The following is a 9,224-nucleotide window of genomic DNA, read 5'->3' on the forward strand; positions in this document are numbered from 1 at the left end:
AAGAACGAACGTAGGAAAGAAAGAACGAACGGAGGAAGGAAAGAACGAACGTACGAAGGAACGAACGAACGTAGGAAGGAAAGAACAAACGTAGGAAGGAACGAACGAACGTAGGAAGGAAAGAACGAACGTAGGAAGGAAGGAAAGAACTAAAGTAGGAACAAACGTAGGAACGAACGAACGTAGGAAGGAAACAACGAACATAGGAACGATCGAACGAACGTAGGAAGAAAAGAACGAATGTAGGAAGGAAAGAACGAACGTATGAAGTAAGGAATGAACGTAGGAAACAAAGAACAAACGTAGGAAGGAAAGAACAAACGTAGGAAGGAAAGAACGAACGTAGGAACGAACGAACGAACGTAGGAAGGAAAGAACGAACGTAGGAAGGAAAGAAACAACGTAGGAGGGCAAGAACGAACTAGGAAGGAAAGAACGAACGTGGGAACGAACGAACGTAGGAAGGAAAGAACGAACGTAGGAAGGAAAGAACGAACGTAGGAAGAAAAGAACGATCGTAGGAAGGAAAGAAAGAACGTAGGAAGGAAAGAACGAGCATAGGAACGAATGAACGAACGTAGGAAGGAAAGAACGAACGTAGGAAGGAAAAAACGAATGTAGGAAGGAAGGAACGAACGTAGGAAAGAAAGAACGAACGGAGGAAGGAAAGTACGAACGTACGAAGGAAAGAACGAACGTAGGAAGGAAAGAACAAACGTAGGAAGGAACGAACGAACGTAGGAAGGAAAGAACGAACGTAGGAAGGAAGGAAAGAACTAAAGTAGGAACGATCGAACGAACGTAGGAAACAAAGAACGAACGTAGGAACGAACGAACGAACGTAGGAAGGAACAAACGAACGTAGGGCGGAAACAACGAACGTAGGACGAAAAGAACGAGCGTAGGAAGCAACAAACGAACGTAGGAAGGAAAGAACGAACGTAGGAAGGCAAGTAGGTAGGAACGAACGAACCTAGGAATGAGAGAACGAACGTAGGAACGATCGAAAGAACGTAGGAACGAACGAATGTATGAAGGAAAGAAGGAACGTAGGAACGAACGAACGAACGAACGAACGTAGGAAGGAAAGAACGAATGTAGGAAGGAAAGAACGAACGTAGGAACGAACGAACGAACGTACGAAGGAAAGAACGAACGTATGAAGGAAAGAAAGAACGTAGGAGGGAAAGAACGAACGTAGGAAGGAAAGAAAGAACGTAGGAACGAACAAACGAACGTAGGAAGGAAAGAACTAACGTAGGAAACAAAGAACGAACGTAGGAACGAACGAACGAACGAACGAACGAACGTAGGAAACAAAGAACGAACGTAGGAACGAAAGAACGAACGTAGGACTGAGAGAACGAACGTAGGAACGATCGAACGAACGAAGGAACGAACGAACGAACGTAGGAAGGAAAGAACGAACGTAGGAAGGAAAGAACGAACATAGGAACGAATGAACGAACGTAGGAAGGAAAGAACGAACGTAGGAAAAAAAAACGAATGTAGGAAGGAAGGAACGAACGTAGGAAGGAAAGAACGAACGGAGGAAGGAAAGAACGAACGTACGAAGGAAAGAACGAAGGTAGGAAGGAAAGAACAAACGTAGGAAGGAACGAACGAACGTAGGAAGGAAAGTACGAACGTAGGAAGGAAGGAAAGAACTAAAGTAGGAACAAACGTAGGAACGAACGAACGTAGGAAGGAAACAACGAACGTAGGATCGATCGAACGAACGTAGCAAGAAAAGAACGAACGTAGGAAGGAAAGAACGAACGTATGAAGTAAGGAATGAACGTAGGAAGGAAAGAACAAACGTAGGAAGGAAAGAACGAACGTAGGAACCAACGAACGAACGTCGAAAGGAAAGAACGAACGTAGGAGGGAAAGAACGAACGTAGGAAGGAAAGAAACAACGTAGGAGGGCAAGAACGAACTAGGAAGGAAAACACGAACGTGGGGACGAACGAACGAACGTTGGAAGGAAAGAAAGAACCTAGGAAGGAAAGAACGAACGTAGGAAGGAAATAACGAACGTAGGAAACAAAGAACGAACGTAGGAACGAACGAACGTAGGAAGGAAAAAACGAACGTAGGAAGGAAACAACGAACGTAGGACGAAAAGAACGAGCGTAGGAAGTAACAAACGAACGTAGGAAGGAAAGAACGAACGTAGGAAGGAAAGTAGGTAGGAACGAAGGAACCTAGGAATGAGAAAACGAACGTAGGAACGATCGAACGAACGTAGGAACGAACGAATGTATGAAGGAAAGAACGAACGTAGGAACGAACGAACGAACGAACGAACCTAGGAAGGAAAGAACGAATGTAGGAAGGAAAGAACGAACGTAGGAACGAACGAACGAACGTACGGAGGAAAGAACGAACGTAGGAAGGAAAGAAAGAACGTAGGAGGGAAAGAACGAACGTAGGAAGGAAAGAACGAACGTGGGAACGAACGAACGAACGTAGGAAGGAAAGAAAGAATCTAGGAAGGAAAGAACGAACGTAGGAAGGAAAGAACGAACGTAGGTAACAAAGAACGAACGTAGGAACGAACGAACGAACCTAGGAAGGAAAGAACGAACGTGGGAACGAACGAACGAACGTAGGAACGAACAAACGAACGTAGGAAGGAGAGAACGAACGTAGGAAACAAAGAACGAACGTAGGAACGAACGAACGAACGTAGGAAACAAAGAACGAACGTAGGAAACAAAGAACGAACGTAGGAACGAACGAACGAACGTAGGAAGGAACAAACGAACTTAGGAAGGAAAGAACGAGCGTAGGAAGCAACAAACGAACGTAGGTAGGAAAGAACGAACGTAGGAAGGAAAGAACGAACGTAGGACTGAGAGAACGAACGTAGGAACGATCGAACGAACGTAGGAACGAACGAACGAACGTAGGAAGGAAAGAACGGCCGTAGGAACGAACGAAGTAACGTAGGAAGGAAAGAACGAACGTAGGAAGGAAAGAACGAACGTAGGAAGGAAAGAACGAACGTAGAACGGAAAGAAAGAACGTAGGAAGGAAAGAACGAACGTAGGAACGAACGAAGTAACGTAGGAAGGAAAGAACGAACGTAGGAAGGAAAGAACGAACGTAGGAAGGAAAGAACGATCGTTGGAAGGAAAGAACGAACGTAGGAAGGAACGAACGAACGGAGGAAGGAAACAACGAACGTAGGAAGGAAAAAACGAACGTAGGAAGGAAAGAACGAACGTAGGAAGGAAAGAACGAACGTAGGAAACAAAGAAAGAACGTAGGAACGAACGAACGAACGTAGGAAGGAACAAACGAACGTAGGAAGGAAAGAACGAGCGTAGGAAGCAACAAACGAACGTAGGAAGGAAAGAACGAACGTAGGAAGGAAAGAACGAACGTTGGAAGGAAAGAACGAACGTAAGAAGGAAAGAACGAACGTAGGAACGAACGAACGAACGTAGGACTGAGAGAACGAACGTAGGAACGATCGAACGAACGTAGGAAGGAAAGATCGGACGTAGGAACGAACGAACGAACGTAGGAAGGAAAGAACGAACGTAGAACGGAAGGAAAGACCGTAAGAAGGAAAGAACGAACGTAGGAACGGACGAAGGAATGTAGGAAGGAAAGAACGAACGTCGGATGGAAAGAACGAACGTAGGAAGGAAAGAAACAACGTAGGAGGGCAAGAACGAACTAGGAAGGAAAGAACGAACGTGGGAACGAACGAACGAACGTTGGAAGGAAAGAAAGAACCTAGGAAGGAAAGAACGAACGTAGGAAGGAAAGAACGATCGTTGGAAGGAAAGAACGAACGTAGGAAGGAACGAACGAACGTAGGAAGGAACAAACGAACGTAGGAAGGAAAGAACAAGCGTAGGAAGCAACAAACGAACGTAAGAAGGAAAGAACGAACGTAGGAAGGAAAGAACGAACGTAGGAACGAACGAACGAACGTAGGAACGATCAAACAAACGTAGAACGAACTAACGAACGTAGGAAGGAAAGAACGGACGTAGGAACGAACGAACGAACGTAGGACGGAAAGAACGAACGTAGGAAGGAAAGAACGAACGTAGGAAGGAAAGAACGAACGTAGGAAGAAAATAACGAACGTTGGAAGGAAAGAACGAACGTAGGAAGGAACGAACGAACGTAGGAAGGAACAAACGAACGTAGGAAGGAAAGAACGAACATAGGAACGAATGAACGAACGTAGGAAGGAAAGAACGAACGTATGAAGGAAAGAACGAACGCAGGAACGAACGAACGAACGTAGGACTGAGAGAACGAACGTAGGAACGATCGAACGAACGTATGAACGAACGAGCGAACGTAGGAATGAAAGAACGGACGTAGGAACGAACGAACGAACGTAGGACGGAAAGAACGAACGTAGGAAGGAAAGAACGAACGTAGGAAGGAAAGAACGAACGTAGGAAGAAAATAACGAACGTAGGAAGGAAAGAACGAACGTAGGAAGGAAAGAACGAACATAGGAACGAATGAACGAACGTAGGAAGGAAAGAACGAACGTAGGAAGGAAAGAACGAACGCCGGAACGAACGAACGAACGTAGGACTGACAGAACGAACGTAGGAACGATCGAACGAACGTAGGAAGGAAACAACGAACGTAGGAAGGAAAGAACGAACGTAGGAAGGAAAGAACGAACGTAGGAACGAACGAAGGAACGTAGGAAGGAAAGAACAAATGTAGGAAGGAAAGAAGGAACGTAGTTCCTTTATTTCCTTCCTACGTTCGTTCGTTCGTTCCTACGTTCGTTCTTTGTTTCCTACGTTTGTTCATTCCTTCCTACGTTCGTTCTTTCCTTCCTAGGTTCGTTCTTTCCTTCCTACGTTCGTTCGTTCGTTCCCACGTTCGTTCTTTCCTCCCTACGTTCGTTCTTTCCTTCCTACGTTCGTTCTTTCCTTCCTACTTTCGTTCTTTCCCTCCTACGTTCGTTCTTTCCTTCCTGCGTTCGTTCTTTCCTTCCTACGTTCGTTCGTTCCTTCGTTAGTTCGTTCGGTCCTACGTTCGTTCTTTCCTTCCTACGTTCGTTCTTTCCTTCCTATGTTCGTTCGTTCGTTCCTACGTTCGTTCTTTCCTTCCTACGTTCGTTCGTTCGTTCGTTCCTCCGTTCGTTCTTTCCTTCCTACGTTCGATCGTTCGTTCCGACGTTCGTTCTTTCCTTCCTCCGTTCGTTCCTTACTTCCTACGTTCGTTCGTTCGTTCCTACTTTTGTTCTTTCCTTCCTACGTTCGTTCTTTCCTTCCTACGTTCGTTCATTCCTATGTTCGTTCTTTCCTTCCTACGTTCGTTCTTTCCTTCCTACGTTCGTTCGTTCGTTCAATCCTACGTTCGTTCTCTCGTTCCTACGTTCGTTCTTTCCTTCCTACGTTTGTTCGTTCGTTCCTACGTTCGTTCTTTCCTTCCTACGTTCGTTCTTTACTTCCTACGTTCGTTCGTTCGTTCCTACGTTCGTTATTTCCTTCATACTTTCATTCTTTCCTTCCTACGTTCGTTCTTTCCTTCCTACTTTCGTTCGTTCCTTCCTACGTTCGTTCTTTCCTTCCTACTTTCGTTCGTTCCTTCCTACGTTCGTTCTTTCCTTCCTACGTTCGTTCTTTCCTTCCTACGTTCGTTCTTTCCTTGCTACGTTCGTTCGTTCGTTCGTTCCTATGTTCGTTCGTTCGTTCCTACGTTCGTTCTTTCATTCCTACGTTCGTTCGTTCGTTGCTACGTTCCTTCTTTCCTTCCTACGTTCGTTCGTTCGTTCGTTCCGACGTTCGTTCTTTCCTTCCTACGCTCGTTATTTCCTTCCTCCGTTCGTTCTTTCCTTCCTACGTTCGTTCTTTCCTTCCTACGTTCGTTCGTTCGTTCCTACGTTCGTTCTTTCCTTCCTACGTTCGTTCTTTCCTTCCTAAGTTCTTTCGTCCGTTCCTACTTTCGTTCTTTCATTCCTACTTTCGTTCGTTCCTATTTTCATCCGTTCGTTCCTACGTTCGTTCTTTCCTTCCTACGTTCGTTCTTTCCTTCCTACGTTCGTTCGTTCGTTCCTACATTCGTTCTTTCCTTCCTACGTTCGTTCGTTCGTTCCTACGTTCGTTCTTTCCTTCCTATGTTCGTTCTTTCCTTCTTACGTTCGTTCTTTCCTTCCTACGTGCATTCTTTCCTTCCTACGTTCGTTTGTTTGTTCCTATGTTCGTTCTGTCCTTCCTACGTTCGTTCGTTCTTTCCTACGTTCGTTCTTTCCTTCCTACGTTCGTTCGTTCGTTCCTACGTTCGTTCGTTCGTTCCTACGTTCGTTCTTCCTTCCTACGTTCGTTCGTTTGTTCCGACGTTCGTTCTTTCCTTCCTACGTTCGTTCTTTCCTTCCTACGTTCGTTCGTTCGTTCTTGCGTTCCTTCTTTCCTTCCTACGTTCGTTCGTTCCTTCCTACGTTCGTTCTTTCCTTCCTACGTTCGTTCTGTCTTTCCTACGTTCGTTCGCTCCTACGTTCGTTCGTTCGTTCGTCCGTTCGTTCTTTCCTTCCTACGTTCGTTCTTTCCTTCCTACGTTCGTTCTTTCCTTCCTACATTCGTTCTTTCCTTCCTACGTTCGTTCGTTCGCTCCTGCGTTCGTTCTTTCCTTCCTACGTTCGTTCGTTGGTTCCGACGTACGTTCTTTCCTTCCTACGTTCGTTCGTTCCCACCTACGTTCGTTCTTTCCTTCCTCCGTTTGTTCTTTCCTTCCTACGTTCGTTCGTTCCTACGTTCGTTCTTTCCTTCCTACGTTCGTTCGTTCGTTCCTACGTTCGTTCGTTCGTTCCTACGTTCGTTCTTCCTTCCTACGTTCGTTCGTTTGTTCCGACGTTCGTTCTTTCCTTCCTACGTTCGTTCTTTCCTTCCTACGTTCGTTCGTTCGTTCTTGCGTTCCTTCTTTCCTTCCTACGTTCGTTCGTTCCTTCCTACGTTCGTTCTTTCCTTCCTACGTTCGTTCTGTCTTTCCTACGTTCGTTCGCTCCTACGTTCGTTCGTTCGTTCGTCCGTTCGTTCTTTCCTTCCTACGTTCGTTCTTTCCTTCCTACGTTCGTTCTTTCCTTCCTACATTCGTTCTTTCCTTCCTACGTTCGTTCGTTCGCTCCTGCGTTCGTTCTTTCCTTCCTACGTTCGTTCGTTGGTTCCGACGTACGTTCTTTCCTTCCTACGTTCGTTCGTTCCCACCTACGTTCGTTCTTTCCTTCCTCCGTTTGTTCTTTCCTTCCTACGTTCGTTCGTTCCTACGTTCGTTCTTTCCTTCCTACGTTCGTTCGTTCGTTCCTACGTTCATTCTTTCCTTCCTACGTTCGTTCGTTCATTGCTACGTTCGTTCTTTCCATCCTACGTTCGTTCTTTCCTCCCTACGTTTGTTCGTTCGTTCCTACGTACGTTCGTTCCTTCCTACTTTCGTTCGTTCGTTCCTACGTTCGTTCGTTCGTTCCTACGTTCATTCTTTCCTTCCGACGTTGGTCCATTCCTTCCTACGCTCGTTCTTTCCTTCCTCCGTTGGTTATTTCCTTCCTACGTTCGTACTTTCCTTCCTATGTTTTTTCGTTCGTTCCTACTTTCGTTCTTTCATTCCTACTTTCGTTCGTTCGTTCCTATTTTCGTCCGTTCGTTCCAACGTTCGGTCTTTCCTTCCTACGTTCGTTCTTTCCCTCCTACGTTCTTTCCCTCCTACGTTAGTTTTTTCCTTCCTACGTTCGTTCTTTCCTTCATAGTTCGTTCGTTCGTTCCTACGTTCGTTCGTTCGTTCCTACGTTCGTTCTTCCTTCCTACGTTCGTTCGTTCTGACGTTCGTTCTTTCCTTCGTACGTTCGTTCGTTCGTTCTTACGTTCGTTCTTTCCTTCCTACGTTCTTTCCTTCCTACGTTCGTTCGTTCCTTCCTACGTTCGTTCTTTCCTTCCTACGTTCGTTCTGTCTTTCCTACGTTCGTTCATTCGTTCGTTCGTTCCTACGTTCGTTCTTTCCTTCCTACGTTCTTTCGTTCGTTTGTTCCTACGTTTCATCGTTCGTTCCGACGTTCGTTCTTTCCTTCCTACGTTCGTTCGTTCGTTCCTACGTTCGTTCTGTCCGTTCTACGTTCGTTCTTTCCTTCCTTCGTTCGTTCCTACGTTCGTTCGTTCGTTCCTACGTTCGTTCCTACGTTCGTTCTTTCCTTCCTACGTTCTTTCGTTCGTTCCTACGTTCGTTCTTTCCTTCCTACGTTCGTTCGTTCGCTCCTACGTTTATTCGTTCGTTCTTTCCTTCCTACGTTCGTTCGTTCGTTCCTTCCTACGTTCGTTCTTTCTCTCCTACGTTCGTTCTTTCCTTCCTACTTTCGTTCTTTCCTTCCTACGTAATTATGCACGTACGTACGTACGTACATTCATTCGTTCGTTCGTTTGTTCAATCGTTCTTTCGTTTGTTCGTACGTTCTTTCTTTCATCCGTTCGTTCGTTCTTACGTACGTTCGTTCGCTCGATCGTTCTTTCTCTCGTTATTTAGTTCGTTCATCCTTTTGTGTGTTCTTTCATTCTTTCGTTAGGTCGTTCGTTTGTTTGTTTCGTTTATTCGTTTGTTCCTTCGTTCGTTCTTTCGTTTGTTTCTTTCGTTCGTACGTACGTAATACGTACATTCGTTCGTTCTTGCGTACGTACGTTGGTACGTTCCTTCGTTCGTTCGGTCGTTTGTTCGTACGTACGTTCATTCGTAGTACGTTCGTTCGGACCTACGTACGTACGTTCATTTGCTCGTTCGTTCTTTCGTTCGTTCATTCGTTCTTTATGTCTTTCTTTCGTTCATTCATTTGCAGGTATGTACGTACTTACATACATACGTTCGTTCATTCGTTATTTCTTTCGTTCATTCGTACGTACGATTGTTCGTTCGTTTATTCTTTCTTTTACGAACGAACGTAAGAACGAACGATCGAACGAAGGACCAAACGAACAAACGTACGTACGAACGAGCGAATGAACGTACGCACGAACGAACGAACGTACGTACGAACGAACGCATGTACGAACGAACGTACGTACGAACGAACGTTCGTCCATACGTAGGAACGAACGAACGTTCATACGTACGTAAGAACGAAAGAACGTTCGTACGTACATACGGACGAGAACGAACGAACAAACGAATGAACGTACGTACGTGCGAAAGAACAAACGAAGGAATGTACGTACATACGTCCGTACGTACGAACGAACGAACTAACGTACGTA

The sequence above is a fragment of the Octopus bimaculoides genome, chromosome 28 (genome assembly GCF_046866305.1).
Source record: "Octopus bimaculoides isolate indiv1 chromosome 28, ASM4686630v1, whole genome shotgun sequence".
Taxonomy (NCBI): domain Eukaryota; kingdom Metazoa; phylum Mollusca; class Cephalopoda; order Octopoda; family Octopodidae; genus Octopus; species Octopus bimaculoides.